General features: G+C 38.5%; 1 long non-coding RNA gene and 1 pseudogene across 1 annotated transcript; one reads left to right on the plus strand and one right to left on the minus strand.

The window, feature by feature from the left end:
* Positions 1 to 652: 652 nt before the first annotated feature.
* Positions 653 to 8,139, minus strand: LOC113578019 (annotated as a pseudogene).
* Positions 8,140 to 11,929: 3,790 nt separating this feature from the next.
* LOC118241516 lies at positions 11,930 to 15,400 on the plus strand. Its single transcript, XR_004776140.1, has 2 exons — positions 11,930 to 12,803; positions 13,918 to 15,400. It is a non-coding gene; the product is annotated as an uncharacterized LOC118241516 (long non-coding RNA).
* The last annotated feature ends 539 nt before the right edge of the window (positions 15,401 to 15,939 follow it).

The following is a 15,939-nucleotide window of genomic DNA, read 5'->3' on the forward strand; positions in this document are numbered from 1 at the left end:
ATTAACTTAATTCAGTGCAGTGTTTATTGTCCTTAAGACTTACCCCTAATCCTTCTATTTGCTCTAGCTATAAACCTATTTAAAATGCTATTGAGAATTTTTATTGATTAGTTTCATTGGATAGTCTGTTAACTTAAGCATTTGAATATGATCTATGAATGACTATGCAAATAAAATAAGGTAAAAAATCTCTAGCTAAGTGTTATGCACGACTCTTACATATTACCACTATGTGAGGTTTAATGGCTCCCTCTTGTGGAGAATCTGTAGGTGATTGAGTGATCGCATTAAGCCATACACTCCACAGGGCAGAGGACTTTATGGTAGAATGTCCAGAAAAAAGACATTGCATACAGAAAAAAAAAAAAAACATATTTGGAGTTCACAAAACAGCATGTGGCAGGCTCCCCAAACAAGGAGAAGGTTTTCTGGTCAGACTAAAATTTAACTTTTTGGCTGTAATGGGAAAGACTATGTGTGGCACAAACCCAACACTTCTTGTCACCCTGAGAACACCATCCCCATAGTGAAGCGCAATGATGGCAGCATCATGCTGTGGGGATTCTTTTCATCAGTAGGGACTGGAAACCTGGTATGAACTGAATGAAAGATGGATGGCACTAAGTAAAGGGCAACTTTTCAGGAAAACCTGTTACAATGTGTCAGAGATTTGAGACTGGGACAGAAGTTTACCTTCCAGCAGGACAGTGACCCCAAACATACTGATAAACCTAAAAAAGGAGTGAGTTAAAGGGAAACATTTAAAGTTCTTGGAATGGTCTATTCAAATTCCACACCTACTCTATACCCTTCAAGTTAGTGCAACCCTTCTAACTTGAAGGACCTGGAGCAGTTTTGCCTGGACAAATGGGCAAAAGTCCCAGTGGCTAGATGTGCTAAGCTAATAGTTTTGTTTTTTTTATCTTAATTTCAATTTTCAAATCTTAATTATTGTTTTGTGTCACAATAAAAAAATATTTTGTACCTTCAAAATGTTAGGCATGTTGTGTAAATCAAATGGTTCAATCCCACCTAAAATCCATTTTTAATTCCAGTTTGTAGTGTGCTAGACACTCCACCTGAGGGACATGCCCACTGACATACACACACACACACACCCCACTTGCCCCACTCACAATCACTTGATTATTAACCATGTGCAACATGATTGCCTCTTTTACTGCTCCCCTTATTTAAAGCCCACTGGTACACTCATCCAGTGTGTGCATTGCTTGGCTGCTGTGCTCAACAAGCTACTCTAAGGACCGTTGTTGCTACCTTTCAGCGCCCCGGGTCTTTCTGCCAGTGCTGGTCTGTTTCTTGGATATTTAGCCAGCTCATTGCTCTGTTCTTTTGTTTGTACAGAAAGAGTCTTTATTCTGAGATGGTGAATAAAGACACTCTATCACACACTCATTTGCTCCCTCCCTGCCAAAGTCACAGCAACAAAACAGTAAAAACAAAAAGGTGAATACTTTCAGAAGGCACTTTTTTTGTTTCCTAACAATAGTTTTCTCATGTTTGTGATTTACAAACATTTTGATAAATTGATGTCTGTTCTAGATTGATAATAGTTTTAGAAAACTTTATTTTAATGTAGTGTGTTAGTGTTTAATTTTTTATTTTATTTATTTATTTTTTTACATTTATAAACCTTGGTCTATCATTAAACTACCATTTCTACAAATTTCAAGCTGAAGTATATTGTTCATCAAATTGAAAAACACCACATAATAACAAATAACACACTATTTACAGTTTCAAAATACAAACAGATTGCCTATTATGTTAATTTGCAACATAATTCTAATCTTAATGTAAAATCATAAAAGCATGAACATATACAATATACAGTGTAGAAATTATTCCTTGTTCTTCACACATTAAAGCATTTACACAGACAAAATACTCTGTAAATTAAATGATTCTTGCTTTACTGCAATTTCTTTCTCATTTTTCTAAATTTCTTCCCTAACCGAATAATGACTTGTTTTCATAATCTGACCTCCTGGAGCACTTTAGCTGTGGTGCTGGTGTCTTGGCATAGATCTGTTTCATCTTCTTTTCTAGAGTAGCATAGGTATTTTATCCTTTTGATGAAGTAGAGAAGAAACACATGTAACATGGAGCTTGTAAAAATGAATGCCCTGACATTATAAAATTCTTCCTGGATATCAGCTGGAATCTAAAATGTAAACTTCCATTCAATATTCTATGTATGAAGAAAAAGTGATCTATGAAAATCCCCAGTTGCATTATTGTAATAATCCTCTGCTACTTGTTAAAAAAAACTTACCTATTTCTAAAGTTTTCTGGCAGAAACAATGTGGTTGCTAATGACAAAATGCGCAAACTTCCCAAAATGATGTAAGGCAAGTACTTATGATACACATCTGGAAGAGGAAAAAGTGTGATATAAAGACTTGATATGGATATGTAGTGAGCTGTACATGGATGTACATTGTCTTGGCCCTGTTTTCTGAAAAACATTGTTTAATCATTGTCTGATTTGTAAATGATGTAAACCCTTACTCAAATTGATAAAATATGGGGCAATTGCACTACCCACATGAGACACCATAGCACATGACCCCACCGCTGTATTCCGTAGCACTGTGGGGTACAATTCCCCAGTGTAGGCAAACATCAGTGCTGTGCCCATAGCTATCCCAAACTTCCCTGTCATCTCCAGGGCTACAGACAACGAGGGCAGGTCTAGCAAACACAAATATATGATAGTTAAGTGATATTCATACATCTGCATTGTTTTCATTTGTACAGTGAAGTTGTTAAAACCCTTAGACTTATACATGAGCGCAATGGTCAACACAAAGAGCTGGATGGTTCTCCAGCTCCTGGCACCTTCTATTCATGTGCATTATGAGAACTGAACATAAGCAGTTCAGCTTCCGCTCCTTATCTGATGCAAAGGATGAAAAAACATAATAAGATCTTAAGTGGGAGAAGTCTCTAAAACAGAAGCATCTGTATTTGACATATTACAGGCCAAACCCAGGGCTGAGCAAGTCTCATGGGGGTGAAATGTATGCTTGAGAGAGGTAGAGAGGTCTCTATGCAAGGGTCATGGTGCAGGGGTCATGGTTACAGTGAAAATGAAATTAAAACCTTGACACATAACTGCTCCAGTATATGCATGTCATCATATAAAAATATCATTACGTAGCAGGTTAGCTCACCTTAACAGTTATCATATTATTATTAAAAATTAGCAAGGTCCTATATTAGAATTAGGCTTTGCTGGTATGATAGCATTGATAAAAATCTATGATGTTACCATGCTGAGATTCAGAGTGTTTGAAAGACAACATATTCTTACTTGGTGGCACTAACTGGATGAAAAACAGCACCCCTCCTCCCAGTAGCATGCTAGTTGAACAGGAAAGCCTCCTCGGTAAATACTGCAGTGACAACCAGCTGATGATGTAACCGGGAACTTCAACAGCAGCAGAGATGAAACAGTTTACATATGGAGCTCCATGAAGACGAGATGTATTTAAAGACCAAAGTATCCCATGCTGAGAGTCATCCTTAACATGAAAATGCAGCAATAAGCAAAAATTAAATACACAATATACAGACAAATTATTAAATAATAGAGACAATTTTCATATTTGTTTAACAGTTTAAATGACACTACATTCACTGCACACTCTTGTGTTTTCTTTGCTATAACTGAATAGTATCTACTCATCAAGCTCTTTAGGCCTGAATGGAGTATCAAAACAGATCACAAACATGCAGTGTATGAGGTTCATAGAAACCCCATAGTTTAGCAAAATCTCACATCTAAAGACATACCCACTGTTGATACCCACTTTATTTGAACCATTTATTAATGAACATGTATCATTGTACATGTACTGTAAGACTATAGCCCATCTGTTGCCATGCACAATTTTTATTAGAGCCAACAACAGGATGGTCTTATCCCAGCCACTTCTGCTATCTGTCAGTAGAACATTCCTTGTAGGTGCTTATCCTGCCAAAGCTTTTCCTCTTGTTTCCATGGTACCCATGTCTCTGTTTGTTGGAGACACTCACATCCTTGGACGTCATTACTATGGCATAAGTGTTCACTAATGTTTTATTTCTCATCTCAGCCAATGAATTTTGTAGGCTTTGTAGGCCCTTTTCCCCTCTTTCTGGCTGATATACAACCTTTGGATGGAGTGCCAGAGATACAAGTCATTTCAGACAGGGCCCTTCATTAGCTGTGCAAGCCAGGTGTTGGCCGTGGCCCTGCTGCACTGGAGGATCATGTCAGCCACCCTGGAGCTCATATGTGCTAACCAGAGTTTTGAATCCATAACTCTCCTGCATGAGAAGAGGGGAGAACTTCAAGAGCCTCTTTTTTTATTCTGGAGGTGAAGATTTCAGTGTTTCCTCTCCACAGTCCCTGATCTGAAAGCAGTACTGGCATTTAATAAAACCGAATTGATAGTGTTTAACCCTTGTCTCTATGAGTGTCCAACCCCAGACCAAACAATTCAGTTCTAGTCACACTAGTGGAAAATGTGAACAGTTTGGATACATACAGAGGCCAGGTTACTGAAAAAGAATGTCCCCTTTTGTCCCCTCTCCCTTTTCCCTTCCTCTCTCAATCATCTTGCAATTCTGTTTCAACACCCTAACATGGAGAATCTCCTTCAACATATCCTACAGCAACAGGAAGCAATCTGAGATGTAGTCTGCACCCTTAAGGTAGTGGCCTGGTGTTTCTTATGAGGGTGACACAAGATGTACTCTTCCTTGATCCTTGGAATGCAGCACAGCATCTCCTCACCAAACTTACTTCAGATAATGACAAGGAGACATCACACCTTCGAGGCTGTAGAAGAACGGGAACCATAGGAAAATGCAGAGTGGTTAGAAATCCTCACTCCTTTACTGACAGGTGAGGCACAATTGGCATATTACTCCCAAAATGGAAATCTTAGCCTGTGGGGCTCTCCTCTGCAGCAGTCACCATGGAATACCACAACTTTTGCTATTGACCTGGGCAAGAACCTTTGGCACAAATGTTATAAGTAATCTGGATTATAAGTGCTGACTTCAGATGGACCTGCTATGGACCATTTTCTTCACACCGTGCTAGGTAAGTTGAAGAAGGCTGTGGAGTTCAAAACTCCCCCTTTGGCTTGGGTTATGGGCTGATGGGACAACAGGATAGAAGAGTGGGGTTTGGAACCACGGGCTGTTGCAAGTCCTTTCCTAAGTGAAGAGATACGGAAAGACTGGCCGTTCAGGATGGAACCTACCACCCTGACATAACCAGCCAATGGAATAAGCCCATGCCAACAGAGCTTCCATCCTGGTTGTACCAAAAACCCAGCTCACTGGATGCACTCTACATATGAGAGAAACATTAACAATAAACAGCAAAAACATTGCTTTGAATCTTTGCTTTGAGGCTCAACCTGCATTAACGGAAATGTATATACAGTCCCACAGACAGAGTCATGCTGGGGAAAGAGAAGAAGAAGTGGCCATTGACTATTGGGATGATGCAGGAGCTAGCAGGTTTTCAAACTGATGTCTCCACTGGTTCAGGGCTCCAACAACCACATAGGAACCAAAACCAAAGATGGCCCCACCCTGTGTCACTGGCCAACAAGCATGACAAGAGCCTGACCACCAGGCCCCAAAGGTGAGGCACTTTCAGTCACTAATGTCACTTTGTATCAGCAGCCCCCATATTTTGCATACAAACAGAAACAAGGTGACTGCTTAAGACACACCTCTGATAAGTTGAAGGTGGTCAAAGGGGATAATGTATCTGGTGTAGGATGACTTGTATTATGTGGCACACGTAATATTCCCCACATAGATATACTCATCAGTAGACCTGTGGTCAGAGACTGACCAGTGATCAATACATCAATAATAGGATAAAAGATTGCTAATTAGCTACACATAGTAGCGGATGGACTGCAGCCTATTTAAAATTTTAAATCATTCTTATGACATTAATCTAAAGTCAGTTGTTTGATTTTGATTTTTTAAAATACGCAGCCTCAAACCATTTTGTCCCACATAGTGCATGAATAGTATGAGGTAAAAATCCGCCAGGCTCCAAACTCCACTTTCGGCAAAGTTGAAATGTAGAACACCTATAATACTTCACAAAGTTTAGAATACTTCATTGCTTGAGCACAAGCAGGCCAAGATGCTCACCACACTAGGAACAATATCAAAGTAGATTGGCGAATGTTTCTAGTCCTCATGAGATCCAGAACACTCTTTGCTTCTTCTGGTTTAACATGTCTTTTTTCTTCCTGCAGGACGCAAGACAGTTTCAGTTCTAAAATTTACGAGGGGTTGGTCAAAGTTTTTCAAAATTAGAGTTTGAATTTCTATCATTTACCAAATTCATATAGCTCTTTGACCTGAATTTTATTAATTTAGTTGACATTTTAATATTCTATGTCTGATTTTGACTTAATTTTTGACTTTTCTTTTTGTTCAAAGTGTTCTTCTACATGATATCTGGTGTTACACTGTACCCCAGTCTCCTTGAAGATGATCTCAGGGGCAGTCACTTCGTTTTTCTTAGCTGCATCTTTCAATATGGCTTTAGCCTCTGCTATTCTCCCCTGAGAGATCAGCCAGCGAGGAGACTCTGGAATTAAACCGTAATAAAGTACATTTAAAGGTGTAGAATATATTTTACTGCATGCCAGATAGTGTGGAAAATGTAACAAACAAAAAAATTGTAAGATAAGAGTAAGATATTCCTCTTATCAATATAACACTTATCTTAGTTTTCAACTATAGTGTTCGCACATACTTATTCATTAGTTACACCTACCACCAGAGGGGGATGTAGATAAGACCGGGAATAGACAGTGCAATTAAAACCATCCTCCAGTTTCGCATTAGAAAGGCAATCAGTGGCAGCATCATGTAGCCAATGGAAAAGAACAAAGTAATTCCCAGTGACGAGTAAAAAACCCTCACAGCCCCAGGCAAGATTTCACTACCTGTTCATGAGAGCAAGAACATCAAAATATTCCCAACAATAATGCTGTGGTTAAGTGATCACTGGAGAACATTATAAGGAGTGAGTCTGATAGTGTCATAGCACAAGCACATGTGTATGATCATTTTGTGTGGTCATTACCTAACACAAATGCCCTCACATAGTTAGAAATTTGTCCCAATCCGACAATGAAGAAGAGAACAGAGAACACCTCCTTCATTCAACAGAGAGATTTCAGGTGAATGTTTTTTCATAGGAATGGTTTGTCACAGGAATGGTTTATCACAGGAAAGATGAGTATGCAGTATGAGATATGGAAGATGATGGTGTGATCAATCTTACCGATCAGAGATCTGTCCAGAGAAGAAAGATCCACAGAGCACGCCAACAAAGTAAATAGTAGAAGTGAATGGCTGTTTCCATTCACTGTCACAAACGAGATCAAACTACATATAGATCAACAAAAATATTAGAAGACATACACAGACTATACCTTTAACATGTGGGCAATGGTAGCTCAGTGGTTAAGGTACTTGACTTGTAATTGGAAGGTTGCTGATTCAAGCCCCTCCACTGCCATGTTGCCACTGTTGGGCCCCTGAGCAAGGACCTTAGCCCTCAAGTTGTACTCAGTCATAATTGTAAGTCATTTTAGATAAAAGTGTCAGATAAATGTAAATATTTTAGGTAATATTTGTATTTTCTTTAAACATTTGACTTTTCAGGATTTTCTGTAAATGCTTTAGAGCTTACCTCAGTAACTATGTCGATTGATATATGTCTTTGCTGTAAGTCTATCCATCAACACATTTTTCCCAATTAATATCAGTGAGATTCACATCTTGGGGACTGTAGCCTTGAGCAGAGAGGTTTTGTATCACTTCAAGCTTGTATCTCCAACATTTATTCAACTCTAGCTTTCCATTCACCACCTTAGTGGGAATGCTGGCCTTGATCCACTCATCAGTCAGATTCCTACCTGGAATTTGACAGTAGTGAGCTGGAATATCAGCCAGGAATATGACAGAGAATGCACTGAATCCATTTGGAACTGCGCTGGTGCACAGAAAAAAGAAGATGATTTGTTGAAACCATCCCCACTGACCAAGGAATGCCATTGTTTCTTCGTAGTCCATCATGGTTCTTCATATCTGCATTGGAGGTAGTACAGAGACCTACATATTCTCATATGATCCAGTCTGACTTTGCACACTCTGACCATGAAACACAAATGATTCACAGGTCCTGGCTTATGCCCAGTTATATGGCCATAAACTGTTGCTTTGCTCATTTGGTTCACACTACCTTTCCTGTGCATAAACCTAGATATTCTTTTAAATAAGTCACTGGAATTTGTGCTTTTAAATGAATCAAATCTCTAAGAAAACATGATAGGATATTGTAGTAAGTTAGACCTAAAAGCAGGAAAAGTAAAGGCAGGAGATCCTTTTAAGTTTTTCTCATATAATAACAGCTATGCCAATAACTTGTTGAATCCATATTAATCCCCCTTAAGGACTTAAATGCTAATATATGAATCTATGGCCTCAGGCCATAGATATGAACCTGCTACAGGAAAACCAGTTTAGGAGCTGTTAGCAGTTTGGAGCTTTTATTAGTAGTGCTGGTCCATGAGGAAAGGTTAACATTAACCTTAACTTGAGGGTCCTGCATAGTATCTTAGCTGTTCCCTGGACTGCACTCTTCTGGAAGGAGATCTCGGCTGTAGTTCCTTGGATCTGCTGGAGCCATTCTCCCAGTTTGGGGGTCACAGCCCCTGTCTACCTGTTTACCTAATTACCACTGAAACTACTGTTGGATATATATATATATATATATCTCAGAAATGTTGGATGCCAGTTTACCAGCATGGAAGTGTCAGTATGTAAATATTAACCCTACAACACTAGTGATTTACAGGTCTATGCAAGGTTCCTGGGTCAAATCAGGCTGAGGCATCATGGATTTGGAGTTAAAACCCTGCAGATGCAGTTTCTATACTTCTTTACCTCCTACTGAGCACTGGTGCATGCTCTTCTGAATGTCGCAACCTTAATAAAAAATAAGGTGGATTAGTGATTCTACCTTGATTAAGATACCACAGCTGATAAGAGTTTTAATGATCTAATAAAGTTATACATTAACTCATCATTCACCATGTGTCCACAAAACTGGTCCTCTTAGTATACTTTTAGTATATTTAGAAATAAATTGTTTGGTTATTAGATGTTTTTAGATTCAGGGTTGAGAAAAACACACAAGGTCACAACAGACAATGTTTAACTGTCAAATCAGACAAATCAGACAATGTTTAACTGTCAAACTTGTCAACCATCACTTATCAAAACAATGTGAATAAATTTGTGACCACATGAGGGCGCCCTCTACATGTGACCCACGCAGCAGAGTTCTGAAATCATACAACTATAATAGTACCTCTCTTTTCATGACAGTGGATGGAATGGAATCAAAAAGACAAAGACAGGACAGCCAGCACTTTACACGTGACTCTAGTGAAAATAGAATGCATTAGAACACTCCATCAAGCCAATTTATGTAAATATTATACACAATCAGTAGGCATTCTCTGCAAACTCACTGGCAGCCAGTACTAATCCATGTAACTCACCCCAATGATACTGACCCACCCTTGTTTAAATGAATATCATTTATCTCACAAAAGAAAATAATTTATCTCACCAAAACTGTGCCCAGAAGCCTGAACCGTACAGCTTCAGATATCTTTGTAATTTTAACATTTTTAATTGCCTTCATATTGAAGAGTAATCTGTAACAATGACAGACCTCAACATCACAGGCCACTCTAAGTCATGTTACAGTACCATATATGAGTAACTGTTTCATCATCTTGTTGCTCTTATCCAGGATCCTGGGTCAATGCCAATTTTTACCCAGAAAATATGAGTTCTGATGCATCAGGGAGTAAATTGGATCATGCGACTGCACCCACCAAGCTCCTTAAGAGTACCACAGCTAGACATAATACAAGATGCAGGTTGGTCACATGAAAAACTATTTAGTCTGTGGAGCTGAGGTTTCCCTATCTCAAACCCGTCCCCTTAATCCATGTTGCTGGGAAAAATTGTATTTCTCATTAAATTAATCTGGTCTTCCTCTTGAAAAGAAAAGCCTACTCTTCACTTTATGGGCTGCTGAGTTTTCTTGTATAGACTTGCACAGAACTAATGAGGAAATGTTTGGTACAAAGCCAGAATAGGAAGTGGCTACAAAGTTTGTATGCTTTTTCGTTCATTGCTTGGAAATTATACTACAAATAATCTGTCATCTGTCTTGTCTTGTAAAGATTGTGTTCTTTTATTTTTCAGGTTAACATAAGCATGTCTTAATCAAACTTTCATTTTCACTGCATCCTGGTTTTGGTTTCCCATCTATTTATTTATTTCCTTTAGATACTGGATTTGGGAACTGCACAACAGAAGCTGTTTACATACTCCCAAGGGCTTTTAGGGCTGGGTACTGGTTGGTAGCCTAAAATCTGTATTTCACAAAGACAGCTAATATATTCTCTTCCCAGGGCTACAAGGGCTCATTCGTGTTATACACTTCTTATCTTAATTAAAGGCAATGAGTGAAACAAGGTCTGGTACACTTCCTCATTAATACATTCTTTGTTTTTACCTACCAAGGTCTTGGAGGTGATAAAGAACAGGACCAAGGTCTAGCGAGATTGTTGTGAATATGGTCTCATACACTGTTGAAACACTTGAGGACAATGTATGCTCTTGAGTAAGGACCACCCAAAGATTGTAACACCCTATATCCTGAGAAAGGAACTTTGTTTTAGGGGTAAATGCAGGGTACTAATTTTCTGTCTATGGCAAAGCAGTTTAAAAACATAGAAAAACAAATGCAGCTTTGTCAGAGTTACTCCTTTATTTATCCATGGCTGAAGCCTCAGGACTGTTTCTGTTGTTTTTCAAGTTCTCCATGCTATGTTGGGGGATGGGGCTACACTGGGTCTTTCTGAGTTTGTCAGGAGACTCACAAAGCTTAAATTTAAAATCTTTAAATCTATTCTGTCCTGTTCAGGTGCTGTGTTGAGATTTGGATGCCCTTCACAGTCAGAATTGTATGGTTACATTATCCTAACACTTCCATGTTTACATTAATGGGATTGTTGAGGATTTATAGAAATTTACCTATTTATCAGTCAGCAGTTGAAATAAAAAGTAGAAAAAATTACTTCACTAGAAAATAGAGCTTCTCTAGTGGGTATCTTTAATGACAAGAATATATAATTTGCAAAAGTAACAGTGGGGGAAAATACTGAATCTAGTTAGACAAATGGCCATTTTACAGATTGTCAACATTGTTTAGAACATTATCAAAAAATTATTCATAACAAATAACTTAGTAGTGCACATATTATCCTAGGCGATGGTACAATAACTGCTACAGTTTGATGGGTGTCTGGGCCCTGAGTATATTCAACCTCTTTTATTCTTTCAGTCCAGTATTTCCTTTGGCTGTTGCTGTCCAATCTGGCCTAGAGGGGGAGGAATCAGAGATTCCATTAGGGCTCCTGTTTCTCAGCACAACAGCAGCATCCAGCTTGTTTCTTAGGCTCTAGCTGCTCATCCGGCTGAGTGGTTGGCCAGCTGGGTCTAGCTAACATGTGTCCAGTAACATGGGTCCATATAACTCAAGCCTTTTTAATTACTAGAAAACAAACAGAGAGACATTCAGACAGAGAGAGAGAGAGAGAGAGAGAGAGAGAGAGAGAGAGAGAGAGAGAGAGAGAGAGAGAGAGAGAGAGAGAGAGAGAGAGAGAGAGAGAGAGAGAGAGAGAGAGAGGTCTTTTTAAAATTTCTTCCTTTAATGTAAACCCTAACCCACCCACCCCCACACCACAACACCCTACTGGGGCTTTGCAAAGTCTGTCCAAAGTTGGTTTTGTCTTTGGTCTGTGTTGATAGGACTGACTCAGCACAAGAGAAGGGGGGTGGTGGGTGGCTGTTGGTGGCAGCTTCAAAACTCCCTACTGAACTGCCCTTCTGGAAAAGCAGTGCAGTGTCACTTTACCCATTTTTCTCTTACTAAAATGATAATTATTTATCACACATTTAAAGCTTGAAAAAGCCATATTCCTGGTGGCAGGCCAAAAAGACAAAGATTCCAAATTGATTCCAAAGATTCCAAATTCCAAATTCAGTTACAACTGAAAATTTCAGAGATTGGTGTTTTATTCAAGACCTTTGCTTTTAACAACACCTGTCACAAAGAAGCTTTACAGACATCCTGACCCAAGCTCCAATTAGCAAGCCAAAGCTGACAGTGGCAAGGAAAAACTCCCTAAAAGCATGAGGAAGAAACCTTGAGAGGAACCAAGTCTTAAATGCCCATCCTCCTCCTGTTGACACCAGACACCATAGCAGGAATAAAATAAGCAATCAAATGAAAAATAAAAAGGTAACACAAGGCTTTTTCAGCTACCTTTTTTTGTTGTTGTTGAGAATCAATTGCCATGCTTTTCAAATGGCTAGCTTGTTAGTTTAGAAAAGAGGAACTATGTAGCTTTTATTTTCACTAAGAAATGGGGGAGTGAAGTAGCATCACTGATTTATCTCTCAGTTAGGAGACCAAGAACATCTTGCCCTTATATGTAAGTGATTAGCCATGCAGTTGTGCCTGGGTCCAACTATAACCACGAGCTTTAGTTTTATGTGCTCAGTTGTGTTTGTGAACAATCTTCCATTCCACAAGTTACATTCTTTTGAGGTTACTTGGCCTAATTGAAAAGAGAACCTACATCTTCTGAGAGGTAATTACAAAATGCTCAGCTTGAGTAAGCAGAAACTGACAAACTCAGATTTGACTTTGCTGTAATGTTTCTTTAAATCGTTTGAAGTTTTAGACTGGCACTCAGTTCCATCAAATGCACAGTCCTACTGTTTACTGGAAAGTAAAGAAAAAGTTAAAGGAGTAGGAAACAGTGCTTAGACATGACCGATGTAGTCAACACCTGCAGCTGCAACAGGTGATGAAAAGTTTTCCATGTTAAGTCCAAATCTGTCAGAGTCACATGGGCATCAGTCAGGAGCACTCACGTCACCTGGCTTCTGCATCTGAAGGCATGTTCAGATATATAACTATCTATGCTAGCCCAGCTTGTCCACAAATGATGGACTGAAGCTTGTGGTGAATTATTTCATCACTTCATTTCGATTTCTCCTCAAAAGGGGGCTTTTCACACCCATTATTGCAGGGATGTAATATGCAGATTTGGTTTTACTAAAGTGGTCTTTATGAGAGACTGGAGAATCTGGGAATGACTCTGTCATTGTGTCATGTTTCTGCTAAGCTATAATTAAACTGGCCATAGTATTTTTAAAGGAGCATTTATAAAGGAACAGCAATATGTTGTTGCAGATATATTACCAAAAACAGATTCTTATTTTGTGAATTTAATTTTGTGGTCGGTGTTTGAATGATGGCTTAAGGCAAAACAGCTTTAAAAAACTGTATAGTGCATCACACTGGGCTTCATTTAATATGAAACCTTAAGAGTAAATACATAAGCAAATGTCATAAATCTGGGCAGTAAGAAATACATAAATCTCTTACTTCATTTTTCACAAATCATTAACACAATCATCTTATTATTGAGCCTGAATTAAAGTTCCAGTTAAATCAGGTGTGATGGAGTAAAAGAAAAATGGAAAAAAATGGAAAAGAGTCAGCATCTGACAAATTCTGCTAACTCATAATGGTAAGGTTTTTTGATGCACATAATGATCAAAGTAAATAAAGCATGCAAGTGTTAAAACTTCCAAAAGACAAGAAAGACATAAAACATAATGATCTTGACAGGCTAGTTCTAAAGAGCAAGTCACAGCTGGCCTGAATGAAGACTATTTCTCTTGCCCCTCTTACAGCAGGGGGATGGAGGGATAATGAGGGGCCCAGGGAACTACAATGGTCTACATGTCCCCCAGTGAAGACGGGGCCACATTCAGAGTGCTTGAGCCTCCGCCTGCTGCTGGGTACGTCCAATGCTGTTGCTATGGAGACAGTAAAAACATGTTATAAAGGAAGGAAGAGAGAGTGCAAGAGATACAGAGAGCAGATATTGAATTGTTTGCGTTGTCTTGCAGCTGAAGGAGACCTCTGGCCCATGTGAGTTGGCTGTTGGAGTGGGACAGCTGAGCTATGCTTTCCTGTCTGCCCCGAGTCCCTCCTGATCTTCTGACAATATGAACTGTTCAGTAAGACCACATGTTTAAGAGGATGAAAATATTCATGCTTGAATGAGAATGCACTGTGATTTTTTGCTCATTTGAACAATCCATTCTCTTAGCCAGTCAAAATTGTTTAGTAATTCCACTTCAATTAGTAATTTATTAACTTTAATCTAATTCTGGAAGTACGTCTATCTATCTATCTATCTATCTATCTATATATATATATATATATATTTTTTTTTTTTATTATTATTTTTTTTTAAATGTGTAATTGGTACACATAAGAAAATGCATATATGGCATATTGTCCGCTGACTGGAAAGGGCCCTACAAGATGAGCGTTCAAAGACCTAAGATATTTAAGAACAGTCTCAAAGTTTTTGTAGCTTTACAATCCATCAAGGAATATTATGACCAGAATAATTTCATCTAATGCCTGCCATTTCAGCATCTCTTACTGTGGTTTGGGGGGTATGTCAGAGTGAGAGAGAGAAAGAGAGGGAGTGCTTTTCATATTCCACAGGGTACTGTTTTCTGGTTCTGATTAAGAAGGGGCCACTGAAAGTGCGCCATGAATCACAACTGGGTGCTGACCTTGACAGCTGTCCTCAAACCACCAGCCTCTCATGTTACATGTTGTCTTATGGTGATGTGAGAGCAGAAGTTACCAAATGCGAACGTGCTTGCTGAGCCTTGGAAAAGAAGGCCTGCAAAGACAGCTCAGTCAGCTGAAGCAAAAGTGTGGGGTTTACTGTCGGTAACATTTAATTTCAAAGGTCAAGATGTCCACAGCAGAGGAAAGCCACCGTGGCAACAGCATTTCAATTCTGGTGGAGACCAGATGAGAATAGTTGGAGCCTCAGGGTCAGTGGGTACAGTAGAGTCTTATGCTATACTTCAGGTTGTCTCCCAGGTCAGGGCTTTGAAAAAACACATGACTCATCTTCCATAGGTGTGACAAAACTAAGCCACTTTTTGAACAAATGCTATAAAAATGTCCCTAGTGTTTCTGCAAAATGGTAAGAAGTAGAAATAAAATACTTTTTTTTTTAGATTCCTGCCACTTTATTCATATTAAAAACAAGGAAATTAAAGAATAAAACAAACTGTTATGGCACAAAAAAATAAGTTAAAGGATTGGCAATCTATCAATATCAGTTAGCATATCAGCAGTTTTAACAAGAAGAGGCCAAGTAATATTGTGTTAGGATTTTAAAAAGACACATATATACAATTCTTATGAAAATGTGTCCTCTTTTCACATCATTTACATAGCAAGTATTGCCATTTTGATGGCATTTCTGATATATTCTCTATTACCAGTTCTCTATTAATGAACGGAAAGAATGCTAGTTCTTTTCACAAAACATTTTTCTTAGGAATGACTTACTGAAAACCTCTAAATAATGTCATGAGACCAAGGCCAACTGACATAATAAATAGAGTTTTAATCTATAAAGCACACCATGGAGAAATTGTAAATGAGCTTCAAATAAATCAGATAATTTATAGTACATGCAAACCAAAATATTTCAAAGTCTCTTACCTCTGATTCACTGAGTGATGTTTGAGTTGGTTGATATAGTTGGCAGTAATTAGATGTTCAATCAGACCCAAAAGCATACTGTATATTTATCTTTTTAAAAAATAAAACAAATTAGTTTCTAGCAAATGAATATATATCCTACATATTCCCACAAAGGTCCACCAGTTGGC

The sequence above is a fragment of the Electrophorus electricus genome, chromosome 6 (genome assembly GCF_013358815.1).
Source record: "Electrophorus electricus isolate fEleEle1 chromosome 6, fEleEle1.pri, whole genome shotgun sequence".
Taxonomy (NCBI): domain Eukaryota; kingdom Metazoa; phylum Chordata; class Actinopteri; order Gymnotiformes; family Gymnotidae; genus Electrophorus; species Electrophorus electricus.